This window comes from Puma concolor, chromosome A2, assembly GCF_028749965.1.
Source record: "Puma concolor isolate L17-30 chromosome A2, mPumCon1.1.hap2, whole genome shotgun sequence".
NCBI lineage: Eukaryota > Metazoa > Chordata > Mammalia > Carnivora > Felidae > Puma > Puma concolor.
The window spans coordinates 44,858,996-44,876,297 of NC_141668.1; the positions used below are offsets into that span (position 1 = coordinate 44,858,996).

The following is a 17,302-nucleotide window of genomic DNA, read 5'->3' on the forward strand; positions in this document are numbered from 1 at the left end:
TCCATAGTCCATCTGCGAAGGCTGACCTCACCAAGTTTGCCATAGACGATGCTGGGCTTGATGGAGTCGTGTGGTGTCTCTGTAGTAACCGGCGGGGGCTATCTACCAAAGCAATGTTGTGGTGTGATGGGAAACACCAAGAACCTTGAATATTAGGAGATAGTAAGAGGACGTGGCAGTTGAATAATGTCAAAGTTGAATTTTGAGCACTTTCAGGGGTGGGTGGAGCTCAGATTCAGACTTGAAGTGATGCAAGGAATATACACAATGGAGTATTACTCAGCCAAAAAATAATGAAATCTTGCCATTCGCAACAACATGGATGGAGCTAGAGAGTATAATGCTAAGTGAAATAAGTCAGTCAGAGAAAGGCAAATACCATAGGATTGCACTCATCTGTGGAATTTAAGAGACAAAACAAATGGACAAAGGAAGAAAAGACACCCCCAAAAACCGACTCTTAACTATAGAGAACAAACTGGTTACCACAGGGGAGGTGGGTGAGGGGATGGGCAAAATAGGTTAAGAGGATTAAGAGTACACTTATCATGATGAGCACTAAGTAACATACAGAATTGCTGAATCGCTGTATTGTACACTCAAAACTAACAACACTGTATGTTAACTACACTGGAATTAAAATAAAATAAAATAAAATAAAATATAAATTTTTTTAAACTTAAACAAATGATATAAAGGAAAATTATGAAACACAATATTCCTTACACATCTATATTTGTGGACTAGTGTTCATTCCTATTACACTAACGTTGCACATAGTTTTGCAATTTTCAAAATTGTTTCCTTACCTTAATTACTTATGCCTTAGAATAAAGATATGAATAAGCACTATTATCAGCCTTGCTTTATAGATCGGAGAACTGAAATTCAGAGAAGTGGCACAATTTGCTCAAGAACACATGGCCAAATAGTGGCAAGGTCAAGAATCAAGGTTAGATACATCTGCCCCTAAATTTCATTTTTTTTTTCAATATGACATGCTGCCTTTCTAATAGGGAAACGAATACCATTCATTAGGTGCTCCTGAGGAGATTGCTGGAGTTATTTAAATATAACTGAGTTAATTTAATCCACATTTAACGATAACAAAATCAGACCTCCATCACAGGTTCTCAGGTTCCTTGTGGGAGAAGTTTACTTGGAATTTTCCACCCAACTGCTTTGAGACCCAGGATCCTTCTCAGGCCCTGGGCATTCCTCTCTTCCTCAAGGAATCTGCCCACCCCACCTTGGTCTATCCCTTAGGGCTTCACCACTGTTATGCAGTGGGACATTCTCCCCAGGTTTCCCCTTCCATGCGGTCCCAAATACAAACACAGGGCTCTCTTCTTCCCTGAAGCTATGAGTAACTTACAGAGAAAGAGTCAGCTCATGACCACTTCTAACAGGAGGTTGTTAAAAGCTTATAAATTTCTTACAGCAGTGGTCCCTGTTCTCTTAGCATGGCAATGTGACCTCTTAAACCTGAAACCTCCAGCTTTCATTTTGCTTCCTAGGCTGCAGATATTACCCAAGTAGAATAATAAGTGCCATCATTTCCTCACTGTTCTTTAGCCACTGCTTTGGCTTTATTTCCCACAATGTCCAACCTAGAATCTGTGGCTCATCATTTCCAACCTTATCCCATTCCCATTCCTTCATTCTCCTTCCTTTTTATCTACCTAATAAAACACCAATCCTACCTGAACCCCACATCCTCTTTTCCCGTGTCTACACCAGAACAGCTGAACAAAACAGCTGAAAAAATTAGATACTACGGCTGCACGAAATCTTACAGACTAGACAATTGTTTTCACCATAAATTCACGGCCTATATCTCACATGAGCCTTCAACAGTGCTGATCAATATGCTTCATTTCTCCAGTCTTGGATTTTGCGAAAGAAAGAAAGAGAGAGAGAGAGAGAGAGAGAGAGAGAGAGAAAGACAGAAAGAAAGAAAGAAAGAAAGAAAGAAAGAAAGAAAGAAAGAAAGAAAGAAAGACTGACTTCCTACCTTGTCCTCTTTGCTGAGGTGTTCCAGGTTCCCTTCTCCCCTCCTCTCAGATAACAGCCATGGTCCTTAATTCATCCTACCAGGTGCCGGCCATGGTCCTTAATTCATCCTACCAGGTGCCACATCAGAAGCACGGGCATCCATCTTCTCCTTTCCTCCGGCCCCAGTGGAGGAAATGTTTCCCTTCCTGCCGCAGGTGCATTCCCCAAGTTCATGCCCTCTGCCTCCTTCGGGCATCGTCTTTTCACTCCCCTGCACCACTGGTGCCACCTACTAGGAATCATTCTTTCCACATATAATTGTAATTATAATATCTCCCATCTTGTTAAACCCCATATTCTCCCTCCCAGCTCCCTCTGCCCTCAGAGGACATGCCATTGCTCGACCCCACAGCAAAACTTCCAACGAAGTTGTCCATATGCACAATATTTCCGCTTCCCTGCTTCCCAGTTTCTGAAGTCCCACCCATGACCCTTCCATCAAAACTTGTCAAGGTCAACAGTTGCTTTCCTATTCCCAAAACTAGTGCCCAGTTTCTTCCCCTTATTTCTTTTATTCCCTCAACAGAGCTCCATCCCACAGATGACTCCCCTATTCTTTTTTTTTTTTTTATTTAAAAAAAAATTTTTTTTTCAACGTTTATTTATTTTTGGGACAGAGAGAGACAGAGCATGAACGGGGGAGGGGCAGAGAGAGAGGGCGACACAGAATCGGAAACAGGCTCCAGGCTCTGAGCCATCAGCCCAGAGCCTGACGCGGGGCTAGAACTCACGGACCGCGAGATCGTGACCTGGCTGAAGTCGGACGCTTAACCGACTGCGCCACCCAGGCGCCCCATGACTCCCCTATTCTTAAAGCACTACTCTCTCCACTTCCTTTCCAGCACATTTCCTGGGGTTTCTTTATCTCACTGTCCCCAGTATTCTTGGTCCCCTCTTTCTTCTTCACTTGAATGAAATGGTGTCTTTCCTCCACGTTCTGTCTGGGGCTCTTCTTCTCTCACACTTTCTTCCCAGGTAATCTCAGCAATTCCCATACCTTTAAATATTAGTGATATTGAAATCCCCAAATAGTAGTTCAGCTTTGTTGAGCTCCAGGCACCAATATTGAACCAGTCTTTCCTGTTTAATTAAATGTCAAAAACCCTTACCACATCATTCAAGGCAGAAATCTGCAAATCAGCCTGTTTTCTCCCTTCACCTCTACTCCTTAGTCACAATCCATTAACAGGGCCTGCTTGCGTCTCCAAAAGTGCAACTATCTTCTTATCTGCCTCTCATCTTGTCTCCATTCTCACTATCTTCTCTCACCTAGACTTTTTCAAGCTGTATCCTGCTGTTCTCCTTTCTCCCAATCCTGTCTCACTGCAAAACGCTGTCCCATAGCAGCAAAAATAATCCTTTTAAAACATGAATCGGATCATCTGACCCCCATGTTCTCGGAACCCTCCAAAAGCTTCCCCTTTCACTAAAGGAAACCCAAACTTCTTATCATGCCCACAAGCTGCAGTTGATCTGACATTTCCTCTGACCCTGTCCTGTGTCCCTCACCTGCTTGCTTACCCTCTTCCGGTTACCCTGAATCTCTGTTAGGGCCTCTACACATGCTGCTCCTTCTGTCAGTAACTTCTTTCCCCAAACTCATCCCCCTGCCGTATTTTCTCAAAACTCTTAGAGAAGACTTCCTTTTCACCCATCTAGAATGCTCTGAACCTCAGCTCCTTATTTACTTCCTTCTTTGGACTTATCACAATTAATAATTTTTTAGTTCTTTGTCCAATTACTTGCTTGTACTTGTTTACCTGTTTCCACAATAGACGATGGAAAATAGGTCAACTTTGGTATTGAGCTTATAAGGCATTCAAATCTTGTTCCAGATCCTACCATCTATTTTTAAAAAAAAATTTTTTTTAAAGCCTTCATCCTATGTCATGAATATCATAGATGAGGAGGGAGAGATTTTAGTCATAGCAGACTGAGGTCCATTAAAAATCCAGATGGGCTGGCCCAACTGGACCAGACCAGATCATAGACTTTCAACTTGACTTCTTGAGCATGGGTCCTAGGGAGTTTTGCTATGTCAGATCAAGTGGATAGAAGTCACACTTCCTTTTTATGCAGAGTGATTGACACCTACTCCAAAACACACAAGTCTGTCATTTCTGACCATCTGTCATGTCTGACCATCAGTGTTATACTTTTTAGCATTCTTCATGACTACTTCGGGAGTCCAACCTTTCCCTGATCTGATTTTGTGGCTTAGCCATTAGCCATTATGAAAATCAGAGTTAACGGAGTCTAGCCTAAAATAGTTCGTTGTGCCATATGGCCAATAAAAAGATTATGATAACTGATGCTTTTAAAATACACCTTGGCTTTGACTCTACGTGGCCGATGAAATCATTTATTTTTTTTCAAGGCCAAATACCTGTGCAGGCATTGGGGGAGTGTACTTCATAACTGACTTCTCATTGAGTTATGTCTAGGAGGGCTTTCTAGTCTTTTTAATTTGATTTGTATGCCTATAAAATTTCAAACTTTGATAATGTGTGATTTAGAACAATGTAGGAGGCGTACCTCTCCCATCCACAAAACTTATTTAGAATCATGGTACTTCCATACAAGACAATATACTCAGCAATAAAAAGAAACAATCTACTGATACATGCACTAACGTGGATGAATCTCATATACATCATATTAAGCAGAAAAAGCAAATTTCCAAAGGTCACATGTTGAGTGATTGCATTTATGTGATATTCCGGAGAAGACAAAAGTTCAGGGACATAAAGCAGATCAGGGCTTTGACAGGGCTGGGGGCATGGTCAGGGGGTGATGGTGGTATTGACCACAAAGAGGCATGAAGGAATTCTCTGGGATAATTGAACTATTCCGTATCTTCATTAAGGTTGTGATTATAGAGCTGTATGCCTCCTATGGTACTTTTTATGTGTGGGCTTGGCTAGACTATAGTATCCAGACATTGGGTCAAACACTAATTTAGGTGTTATTGTGAAGGTATTTTGTAGATATGGTTAACACCTACAACCATTTGACTTCAAGTAGAGGAGATTATCCCTGATAGTGTGGGTGGGCCTCATCCAATCAGTTGAAATGCCTTAGGAGCAGAACAGGGATTTTCCTGAGGAAGAAGAAATTCTGCCTCAAGACTGCAGCATTGATTTCTGCCAAGATTTCCAGGCTGCTGGCCTTCTTCTGTGGACTTTGGACTTGTCAGCCCCCACAATCGTGTGAGCCAATGTCTTCAAATAAATTTCTCTATCCATCTCTCTCTCTCGATGTGATTTCCTACTGATTCTATTTCTCTTAAGAACCTAACTCGTACAATGTGTTTATCCAAATGCATAGAAATAGTCACCTAAATGATGTGTTCTACTGTATGCAAATTATATCACAATGAATCTGGCTTTCAAAAAAACTGATTCACAATATTTATCAGGATTCAGTTGGTAGGAGGTAAAGAGAAAGTGTACACGTGCGGGTGTGCACATGAACGTGCCTGTGTCCATGGGCACTTGCCATTCTGTGTTTTTCTGCAGAGGCTATGAGGAAGGCGGTTGCATTTGAAAAAAAGTCTTTAAACATGAAAGTGAAGTGATGAAAAGAAGAAGCCGTCTGTTTGTAGTCTGGGCTGATTAGGAGGTTGTTCTACAGCTAAAAGAGGCAGCACCAGTGCAACAGGGCACCAGTTGGTTTGTGTCCGTGTACTAATGAGTCCTAACACTTGGGGAGGGAAGTCAAATTAAAATGTAACTATGATTTGTTGAATACTCCCTATTCACCAGAGGCTGTGCCGGGCGGCTCAATGTGAACAAGGTGAATAAAACATGGTTACTGTCCTCAATGCGCTCACAGTCTAGTGGGGAACATAATTCCACAAATAACCATCACCCTGGACACAGAATGTTAAGAGACATCAGCCAGATAAAGAAAATTCCACAGGAGGAAAGGGGGCAGGGATATCATAGTTGAGCGAGAAAGTCAAAGAGGACTTGGCAAAGTTGCATGTTAGCTGGATCAGGAAACAGGAATAAGATTTCAAGAAGCAGAAAAGGGAGAGGGGGAAGAGGGTATTGGGGGAGGAAAGAACAGTACAAAGATGAATAAATGAAAGTGCAGATCTAGGAAAACATGGACTGCAGGAACTGGGAGCTCCAGCAGGGACAGGGAGAGTAAGTCCAATTTTGTTATTAATTCAATAAATACTTGTTGAGGGCCTCCTATGGGCCAATTTGGCAAGAACACAAGGTATGCATATAAAAGAGTAAAAGACAAAACTGCAAAAGGGAAGGCTAAGGTGAAAACACTGGTTAGACAAACGTTTCGTTAGAAATAGCTTTAAAATATTCCACCTCTGTTTGAGAAATGAATAAACCCTCTATTCGAGAAATGATGTGAAACAGATCACTCTGTGCCTTAAGACCTAGTGAAGATTTGCTCAAGCCATCATTCCACACCTTATTAAATGTCCCATGTCTTTCTCGGGGGGGTTTGCTAATTCCCGGGTGCTTAGTCATCTTCACTTCTGGCTCTGATTTTCCACCACCCTTGAATCCTTGTTTTCACATTGCGCCTTCCAGCTATTCTGTGTATTCCACCCCCCTCCCCCAGCCTTTCTTGTGTCCCCAAGAAGCGGGCTCCTGTAAGTTTCCATTCATTCCTGCATCATCAATCTCGCCCTCCCTGCTGCCTTATTCCAACCATACTACAGACCCTTCATACTTGAAAACCCTTCACCTAATGTCTTGCTCCAGCTACTGGCTTATTCTGTGCTCCTCTCCGTGGAAAAATAATTCAGTATTTGTCTGTCCTCAATGTCTCCACTTCCTTACATCCCTTCTTCCTATTTAACAGATGTGTATAGTGTAAAGAAATTGTCGGGGCTGGTCTTCTCACTGGGGACCCCTCAGATGTCAGTATCAAATGCTCAGGTTTTTAGAGAACATGATAACCCCTCACATGGCCTAGTGTCTCTTATTCTAGAGTCTCTTTGGTCTTATTTTTTAGAAACAAAAAATTTCCCTTCTCCTATGGAATATGTTGGAGGAGGCTAGAATTGTCATCTGGCTGTGTGGAAAAGTGAAGAGGAACCTGCTGTCTACAGAATTTCAAGCCAGTCTGGCACCTCTGGGTGGAGGCACCTAGAGATTAAGAACAAGAAGCCAAGGTAAACAGCCTCTGCGGTTTTTTGCACGTTATGCCTGAGCAGGATCTGAGGACTGCTGTCTACAAAGCTGCAGCCACCGCCTATGTCTCCAGCAAACGCAGGAGAAGGCATTTCTTCTCCCTGTCCCTCCCTTCCTATCTCTTCCTTGCCTCCCATGGACAGAATCTTCCCTTTGCTCCTCCAGTCCTTCCAATAAATGTAGAATAAATGCTCTGTATCGAAGTTTCCTTGCTTCAGTACCCTGGAGTGGTTTCCAATTTCCTGACTGGGTAGGGACATGCACATTCTTCCCTGCCCCAGTTACTCTGTAACCAGTACCACTGTGTGAGTCTTGGCAGGACTGAGCCCTCTCTGAAATGATCTTGCTTACTTTTGTTCACTTGTTTGTTGTCTCTCTTCCTCCCTCTGAAGGCGAGGACTGAGACGGGAGGAATCTTCTACTGCCAGCTTCACTCTTGTATCACCAGCACCTAGAATAAAATCTGCCTCATAGTAGATGTTCAAGAACTATTTGTGGAAAGAATGAATACACGCGAAAATGAGACTTGGGGACGCCTGGGTGGCTCAGTCGGTTGAGCGTCCGACTTCGGCTCAGGTCAGGATCTCACAGTTCGTGGGTTCGAGCCCCGCATCGGGCTCTGTGCTGCCCTCTTGCTCAGAGCCTGGAGCCTGCTTCAGATTCTGTGTTTCCTTCTCTCTCTGCCCGTCCCCCGCTCACGCTTTGTCTCACTCTGTTTCTCAAAAATAAATAAATGTAAAAAAAAATTTTTTTTAAAAAGAAAATGAGACTTGGACATTTTCTTGGTCCACACTTAAAAAATTATCAACAGAATTCTTTTGGACCTATGGACTTTACTGATGGTGTGGGAGAGACGGAGGAGGTTTGCAGCTTAGAGACCGTATCTTCTTTATGTCTTTCAGACACTGTGTTATTCACTCTCCATTCCCTCCTCTTCCAGCCCCCTCCACAGCACCTCCCTTCAGAGCACACCTACCCAAATTCATCCTGTGGAGGAACAGTCTCCTCTCCTCCCTGCCCCCCACATCCACACTCAGCTCAGGGCTTACCTTTGTATACCCACACTTACCAGTGCTCCTATTTTCCTAGAACTGTCCCCTATCAACCTCCCCTCTCTTCTGCAATGGAAAAGTAGCAGCAGACAGGGTTTGTTTCCCCCAACAATATACACTATACTTCTTTTCTTAGAAGGCAAAATACCTACCATTGGTTTCAGTTTAAAACATTAAAAAAAATTAGTTTATTGCTTTTAGATAGATATTAAATTAGGAAGGTGTCCCCAGATATGGAGAATAGTGGCAGGTAAGGATGGTCGTCCCTCTTCTGAATCAAATAGTACATGTTAAGGGTAATAAAAGAAAATAAAGATCTATAGCTGAGCTCCCTGGCTATTCTTTAACTGCATAGGCCCACTACAAATTCAAATTCAAGGAGTAAGAAGGGTGGGCACGTTATGTGACACTCAGGCCCTCCACCTTCCGGTTTAACAAAGAAAACTCTTCTGATTCAAATGATTTCCAAAGTCAGAAAAATGAAACTCAGCGAAGGGTGTGTGTGTTTATGAGTGTTGCAAATCTTGACAGAAGACACACAATTCCAGACCTAATTTGAATGCACATCGCTGAGAAAATGCACGAACTTGAGAAGTAACCTTCAGACAAGGTCGGAGTCAGTAGCTTCTTCACCGCTGGGAACCAATCGCAGGACTGGCCATTGCCAAGGCGGCTCCGAGGCCCGGAGGTGGAGGCGTAAGTTGGCAGAGGTGATGGAGAGGGACGGAAGCTGGGAGAGAAAAATAGAAAAGAAAATAGGGATATTTGAATACCATCAGACGTCGCTTCAGGTACATTTTGCTGTCTTAGCTGTGTGAGTCAGCCTGGCCGCAAACAAGCTATAAAAGGCACCGGTAGGGCCGGCTGCAGAGTGCGTATTTTGGGTCCGCAGCCCTGCCCACGTTGGAGCTCCCGGTGCGGCAGCTGCGCTTTCCCTAAATAAGGCACGGGCTGCGGGCACCCCCAGGGTCCAGTTAGAGCCACTCATCTCCGAGCCCCCCCCCCTCCCCGCCTCCAGGGAGGGGCAGGGGGAGTCACTAGCTTATTTGCATAATAGTCCTTACTCCCGTCCTCAGCGCTTCGGAAAATGAGAGTTGAACCTCAAGTAGAAAATCTTGTTAATCAAACTCAAATGCCTCGCTCAGCCAAGGAAACGGAGTAAATGAGCTGCTGCGGTAATCAAGTTCCAATTCTTATCTAAAGCCAGGGGCAGGCCGCCCCAAGGAGTGGTTATAAATGTGGGCAAGTCTCCCCCTAGTGGACGAACGGCATCACCTTTCCCTCGCAAGCCGGCCTCGTCCGGGTGAAACAAAAATTCACAAACATCCGGAAGAGAAGCAGCAAAGGAAGCAGCAAATGTGTTATTGTGACATACATTTCAGTCTTGATTTCCAAGGGGTTCTCTTCGGTGGGAAAACACAACTGAGTTGGAGTTTTTACCCACCATTTGAGAATTTTTACCCTTCGTGTGCTAGTTATTCAACAGCTGGATTTGACTGCCTGCCTCGCCATGAGGAAGGGTAAGCAGAGAGAATGCGCTTTTCTAGAATTGGTTTTGAAAGGCCTACATCACTTCCAAGGGGGTGCTATATTCCGGGACAAGCCAAGGAGGTCTCTGGCGAATAAAGAGTGATTGGGGAGGGGCGCCTGGGTGGCGCAGTCGGTTAAGCGCCCGACTTCAGCCAGGTCACGATCTCGCGGTCCGTGAGTTCGAGCCCCGCGTCAGGCTCTGGGCTGATGGCTCAGAGCCTGGAGCCTGTTTCCGATTCTGTGTCTCCCTCTCTCTCTGCCCCTCCCCCGTTCATGCTCTGTCTCTCTCTGTCCCAAAAATAAATAAACGTTGAAAAAAAAAAAAATTAAAAAAAAAAAAAAAAAAGAGTGATTGGGGAAAGATGATCCTGCTGTCATGGACGGTATGAGTCCTGATGTCCTTGCCCCTTGTACAATGGTATGTCAGTAACCTCACCAGACTGACAGTCTGTCATGGGGCATCCTTGTATGGGCCTCTTCTGCCAACTCTACCTCTGTTTGAACCAACAGCCATGCCCTCTACTCTTCCAAAAAGATAGACGAGGTGAGTCATCTATGTCCTTGACTGATCTTGACCAGCCCTTCCATAGTCTGCTCCAGCCATTCTTGGCTTTCAGTAGGGAAACCTGAATCTACAGATGGCCCTCAAAAGAGTTTCTGGGATTCTGAATATATCTACAAGTGCACTTTTTTAAGTGTGTGTGTGTGGATGTGTTTGTCTTTTTGGATGAAAGCTTACACACTGGGAATTCATGAGATGTTCACAGTATCTGTGACCTAAGAAGCATTATAAAACACTGATGAAAAATCTCACTTCACTGGAAATCTCACTCCACTAACCACAGCAGCCATAGGGTACTTAAGCTGTAAGAGTCAGAATGTCGAAATTCAGATCCAACTGAGATTCATTAGGAAAGTAACTTTATCTCTCCAAGCCTCAGTTTCTGCATCTGTAAAATGGGAATGATAACCATAGCATTTAATCCACTGACTTAATGCGAAGATTAAATGATACAATGTATATAATGCTTTTAGCAACTTTCCTGACACATAATTGACTCAGTAAAGGTTGGACTTTATTACTCTGAGGAACCCCTTTAAACATGTGTAACATGTTAGGTTCTTTAAAATCCCAGTGTGTGTATCATGCACTTTCCAACAATTTTATGATTTTTTGGATGAGGAAAAAGGGTTATATTTGTGTCTTTTGTTAGGAAAATATGTAATTTCTTTAAAATAACCTAAGTATCCAGAGTGATGAACTAGGTCATAGAATTATATAGTGATATAATTTTAAAGTAAATGGAGATGTGGATTATCATCTAATCATATGTCCTTCAATGCTATTTTATAGATACAGTCATCAAGATGCATCTTGAAGAAGGACTTGTACAGGTCACTCCAATTTTGTGGGCACAATCCAGGACCTAATTCTGAGCTAGTTTTACCACAGTTCTCAGAGACCTTTTTAGCCTTTTTTTCTCCCATTTCACGAGATTCTCAAAGGTCTATAAAAGAGAAGATTGAGAATGCCTGTCCTGTAGGAAACATCACCATCTATCAGAACTCTGTTCAAATCCCTGACTTCCTAGACCCTTTGGATCAAAACCAGTATTTTTTTCCCTCTGAGCATTGTGTATCACAGTCTCCTCACTGTTTATCTTACTTTTATGATGCATATCACATTATATTTCTCTTTTTGTCCCACTAGAGCATAAACTTCTTGAAGACAGGAGATATGACCTTGAATCTAATAGAATCTGACAAAATAATGTTTCACGAAGGAAAGGGGAGAAGATACAAAGGTATTGAAGGGCACCTATTTCATTGATGAACTTGAACCTGAAAAACTCCAGAGGACCTAAGGCCCATCACTCATTGCTGACACTTTCTCCTGGCGTCATCTGGAAATAATATGAACTATAATCAGCCTGTAATCACGGCCAACGGCACAGAAAGGTGAGAGCTGGGCTGTGAGAAAAAATCCAAGGCCCATTCACATCTTGGGGACAGGACTCTAGAAACTCAGAAGGGCAAAAGATGAGATCCAAGCCTGAAAATAGAATATATAGCAAGGATTGTTTCATAAGAGCATGGCAAAAGCCTGGCTTCTTGATCTAGACCCGCAAGTGAAAGAACAGAGCTGAAAAAATGCCAGGCTTGGTCCATACATCTGAGATTGGACAGGACCGAAGGAGGGGCTGAGATCTCCAGCTTTGAAGATGAGTAGCCATGTGGGAAGAAATCAGCTAGGATCCGATGCTCCCTGCTGTATCTTATGCTGTTTCTCAGCCTTTCCTCTTGCTTCACCTCAGATTCTGCCACGATGGGAGAGGCATGGCCACACTTTCTGCCAGGACAACAATTGTCTTCTTGGAGTAAAGGCTGTTAACGTGAGCTTAAATCCTTCTTTGCCTCCCCTGAATGAATACACACATAAAAAGGGGCTGCAGAGCGTCTGTGTGTCTGAATAGAGGATCTGTAGGTTTCATGAGCTTCTCGGAGAGGTCTGTGACTGAAAAGGAGTGAATAGTAGCTGCTCTAGTCTCTCAAGTCCTCACCGCTCCCCCAAGCCCTCCCAGAGGGATCTTATTCCTTTCAGACGTCTAAGAGTGACAATTTTTTTTATCGACTCCCTGGACAGTCTTCCCTTTTGTCAGACCAGGAGCTGCAGACACCAGTGTCTCAGGGAAGATTCCCCAAAGTTGCTGTGCATCCAGTGTTCTGCGAAGAGGATGCTGGATGTCTGAAAAGGCAGTCTGCCAGAGAATCCTAAAGGAGCCTAAATCATCACTAACCCAAGAGAAACTCATGAAACACAGTGCAAACTTGTTGACCCCAAAGTGTTCCTTTGACACAACAGATAGAATAGCTCACAGAAAGTTTGGGGTAATGTGCTGATAGTCATTAGGAATGAATCGTAATTCATTCATCTTCAAGTCAGCTTTTGATCTTGACAAAAGGCAAAAGCTACTTACTTCATTGTATCTTTAAATTATCTGGAGACCTGCTTTTCAATAGCTGGACAAAAGGGGTGATGTGTTTGTATCTTTTTCACCAAAGAAACTCACATTCCAGAACAAAAGGACATTGTCAAGATTCCACTGCTCAGAGACAGAGAATTTACAGAGTGTTGTTTGAGGTTCCGGGGTTAATTAAGCACTGAAATTTATCAGAGAGTAGCATGAGATGGAAACATTTATTTTCTGTGGGATTTAGATCTATTCTAGCCTTTAGTAAATTGCAGATGTTACTGCAGTGCCCAGGTCCCAAGAGTAAGAATAAAAGAGAGTAATCTAAATGCTACAGCGGATTCACTTACCCAAATGAGTAGCTTTTGAAACAGCATTTGGGTCTCCTCTAGTGTTAGATGCCCAAATCAGTAAGATCACCCTTCCATCCACCGTCTCCTGAATAAAATCTGCTGTGAAGAAGGAAGGTAAATGTCAGTGGAAATCAGGTTGATTCCTAGGCATTTGAGGAGAAACTGTGTCTCCAAGGACGCTGATGTGGACAGTTGACATCTGTGAGAGACACGGCCGGGTGCCTGATGAAAGCCATCGTCTCTTCTGTAGTACCACACAGCCATTTTGCTCTGAGATGTTAAAGAACACAAAATTACATTGTCAAACTTTGTTCAAGCTAAGAATGATGGTAGGACACAATCGAGGCTGCTGAGACATAAGCAGAAGTTGGGAAATTTTTTCCAAAAGGTGCAGCTAATCTGTGCCTTTTGACCTCTGCTCTTCCTCTTCTTTCCTTCTGGAATGGAAACAAGATGCTGAAGGTGAAGGAGCTACCTGGCACTGACCAGGAGACATGCATGGAGACAAAATTCACAATGCTAGGAAAAAGGTAGAAAGTGCTAGGGTCCTTGCTAGGGCCACAGAACCACCCTATCAACCCTGGACTTCTACTTCCAGTCTTTCTTTGTCATACAAGGCATTGTCTCCTACTTGCAACCGAATGCAGTCCCTACAAGATGCAGTGTCTCTACTGTCCTGATGCCTTGAGGCTCCAACCCCCCCCCCCCCAAAACTTAGATGCCAATCAGGAGTGAGAGAGAGAGACAGTGGGAGAGGGATGGAGAGATATGATGAAACTATGTTTTTTTCTCTCTCGATTATCAAATTGAATTAGACAACATTTCTGGACCTCAGTGAGAGGGAAGCTCAAAAAAACGAGTTAATTTTTATTTTAGAAAAAATTAAAGGATTTATTTTGCACACTTGCTTTACAACTTCTAAAATTCATACATGCTACAAAAGCGCAGCATAACGAAGAGCTTAACTACAATGCACATTTACAAAGAGACCCTTACTGGTGGCATCTTCTTCCTAAGGCCCCAGCTGTCCCTCTTTGCTGTTTGGGGGCCCACTTTTACTCTCTTTGCTGAGATCTTTCTACTATCTTCCTTTCTCTCCATGTCCCAGGGTCTTGAAGCCCTGTCATGTCAGCTGCCCAGAGGAAACATTCAAAATTCCTATTAATTTATTTGGTAGCAACTTAGCCTCCTATGTTGTATCACCTCCTATCTCTTCCATTTCATAGTGAACGAATTGGTAATACACTCTCCGTGACCAAATGAGCAGTCTCCGGGTTCTCCACTTTAGCTTTGCCTTGACAACTTCCCAAGCCTCTAAGTTTTTAGGCTGGGCTTAAGGTCACAGTAGGAGGGCTTTCCTCCTCCCAACCGTGACTAGAAGCACAGAGCAGTGTGCAAGGGCAGGGCAGTCACGTGGAACCTTTATTCTCTTAACATTCCAAAGTAACTGCATGTAGGTTAGGGGTTTTGTCCCCTCTTTTATTTTTTTAACTTTTTAAAAAAGTTTATTTATTTATTTTGAGAGAGAGACAGAGAAAGACAGAGAGGAGCAGAAAGAAAGGGAGAGCAAATCCCAAGCAGGCTCTACACTGTCAGCATAGAACCTGATGCAGGGCTTGAACTCAGGAACTGTGAGATCATGACCTGAACTGAAACCAAGAGTTGGACCTTAACCAACTGAGCCACCCAGGCACCCCTATTTTCCCCTCTTTTAAAGTTTATTTTGAGAGACAGAGAGTGTGAGTGAGGGAGGGGCAGAGAGAAAGGGAGAGAGAGAATCCCAAGCAGGCTCTGTGCTGTCAGTGCAGAGCCCGATGTGGGGCTCAATCTCATGAACCGTGAGATCATGGCCTGAGCTAAAATCAAGAGTCAGATGCTTAATGCACCCAGGCGCCCCAAAGTTAGGGGTTTTCCCCCTCTTTTAATAGACATATTCATCTAAACCCTGGCAGTGCTAGAGACCCAATAATCAAGGATTAAAGCACACTTTCAATGGTAAGAATAACACAGAACTAGCTATTTGAGCTCAACTCACTAACTCAGTGGCAAGAACCAGAAATCCCTTCTCTTTGGGAGCTTCCTGGGAACTGTAGCCCTTTCCCTGCCTCAGTTTCCACACTCTCAGTGGCTCCTGACTCAGGCATGAGCTAGCACTTCCCTGGGCGACACTCCAATCTCTCTTGCCTTCACAGCCAGAACTTCTCTTCCAACTAAAGTTGCCAACTGCTTGACAGCCATCCTCACTGGACTGGAGCCAGCTGAAGCCCACACTGAATCCCACTGAATCTCGCTAGCCAGTCTTCAAGTGTCTCCTGGGCCATGTCCTCAAGAGGGGGGTGTGTTCCTTGATAAAGTGTCAGGGCAGAGCAGCCCCAAGGACTCTTCCACCTGCCTTTCCCCTAATACACACACACACACACACACACACACACTTGCTACTACTGTGAAGAGGAGGGGTGTCCAGCTCCAGGCTGAATACTGCCTCTCTTGGATCAGGTCACTGCCCTCTCTGCCTCTTCTCAGCAAGTATTGCCAAACCTCTGCACCCCCGTCTCCACTGGGAGGCAGTGCAATGAAATGGTTAAATCATGGGCTTAAAAGCTCATAAAATTGGCCTTACCTCCCAACTTGCTTTTTAGCCAAGTGACTATGAAGAAGTTACTTGACCTTTCTGAGCCTCAGTCACCTCATCTTTAAAATGGGATTAATGATTATCCATGTGATTTTTAAAAAGATTATGTAAGATGATATGGGTGAAGTACTTAGTAATAGGGCTGACTCCTCATAGGTGTTGATAAATTGATGCTTCCAGTGATGGATTTCTTCCTTTTGCAGTTAATGTGGAGGCTGGAAAGCCAGCACACACACACACACACACACACACACACACACACACATACACGTGCCACTTGCTGGTCTCTCTTTAGTGGGGACTAGTCCCTCTCCAGCAAAGTAGGGCCTGAGTCTCCTTCTATTCACCCCCCTCAGTCATTTTTTTCTTGGTTCCTCTCACCAGGATCTGACACAACATTTAAAAAAGAGAAGGTAAACTCTGGAATATGGAGGCTTGGTTCCCCCTAGTTAGGCTGGTGATGCTCTTTGGGGCAGAGTGAAGGCCAAGCAAACAGAGAAACCACTGGAACCAGACAGTTTGAAATAAGTCCTCTAAAAGAATTACAAAGAAAAGGCATGGGATTCAGACCAGAAAAAGGCGACCACGTGGATGGGTCACTTGAGATGGGCTTTGAAATAAAGGATTTTCACGCGCAGAAGGTAGATGGGAAAGTCAGTGTGTGCAGAAAGGGAAGCAAGAGCAAAACATCAGAGTTTGGAAATTATGGAGCCTAGTCAATGTGGCTAAATCAAGAGCTAAATTTCTGGCTTTTCAAAGTAAAGTTTGGCCTCTGTTGATGTCTGGCTAAGCTTTTGTCCTTTCTGCCCATTTATTACAATGCGGGCCAGGAAAAGATCCTTCTGTGAAAATGTAGACAAGTTGAAGAAAAACTGAAAAATCAGCCTGGTGATCTTGCTGGGTTTCTCTGTGGAATCTGTACTTCCTGTAAATGAGAAGCCATTATAATGTTTCCATTTGACCCCATGTTGATATATACATGTGATCTTGCCGATACATATGTGTATGGTATGTATGTCTTTATTAATATATATTATATATTATTATATTATATATTTATATATATAATTATATATTATATGTATATATTATGTATAACATATATGTTATATATTATACATATGTATATTATACATATACATATATTGTACATATATTATATGTACAAATATGTGACTGGAATTATATATGCCCATGTGTTTATCTCTGGTTGGTAAGACTGTGGGAAATTTAAGTAAAGATCCCTGTTTCCTAACTTTCTTTTTTCCCTCTTTTCTCACTTAACAAATATTCAGTGAGGTGAGCTTGTTTGGACAAGAAGCCCACGTATGAAATAAATGGAGCTTTAGAAAACAAAAACAAAATGCACCTTGTTCATGTTACTAGTTGGCTTGCAAATGTCAGGGAACTCGTGGAAACAGAAGTAACATTAGCTAAATAAGATTCTACCCATAGCAGAAAGATTTTATTAATAAGCCCCCCTCCAGGCTACGTTTTCAGAGCAGAACCATGAAATCTTTAAAAGCTTATTTTAGCAATCCCC

General features: G+C 43.2%; 2 long non-coding RNA genes across 11 annotated transcripts in view; one reads left to right on the forward strand and one right to left on the reverse strand.

The window, feature by feature from the left end:
* Positions 1–13,229, reverse strand: part of LOC147583135 (uncharacterized) — an 82,595-nt gene extending 69,366 nt beyond the window's left edge. For 6 of the 10 annotated variants that reach the window (XR_015245681.1, XR_015245674.1, XR_015245673.1 and 3 more), the window contains exons 1-4: positions 9,337–9,485; positions 8,823–9,002; positions 7,572–7,671; positions 2,015–2,287 (exon numbers count right to left, since the gene is read on the reverse strand). This is a non-coding gene — a long non-coding RNA (uncharacterized LOC147583135). Of the gene's footprint in view, positions 1–2,014; positions 2,288–7,571; positions 7,672–8,822; positions 9,003–9,336; positions 9,486–13,124 lie in introns of those variants that run through there. The other 4 variants (XR_015245676.1, XR_015245675.1, XR_015245678.1 and 1 more) reach the window with 4 other exon arrangements.
* Positions 8,742–14,042, forward strand: LOC147583136 (uncharacterized). Its single transcript, XR_015245689.1, has 2 exons — positions 8,742–9,792; positions 11,514–14,042. It is a non-coding gene; the product is annotated as an uncharacterized LOC147583136 (long non-coding RNA).
* Positions 14,043–17,302: the final 3,260 nt, after the last annotated feature.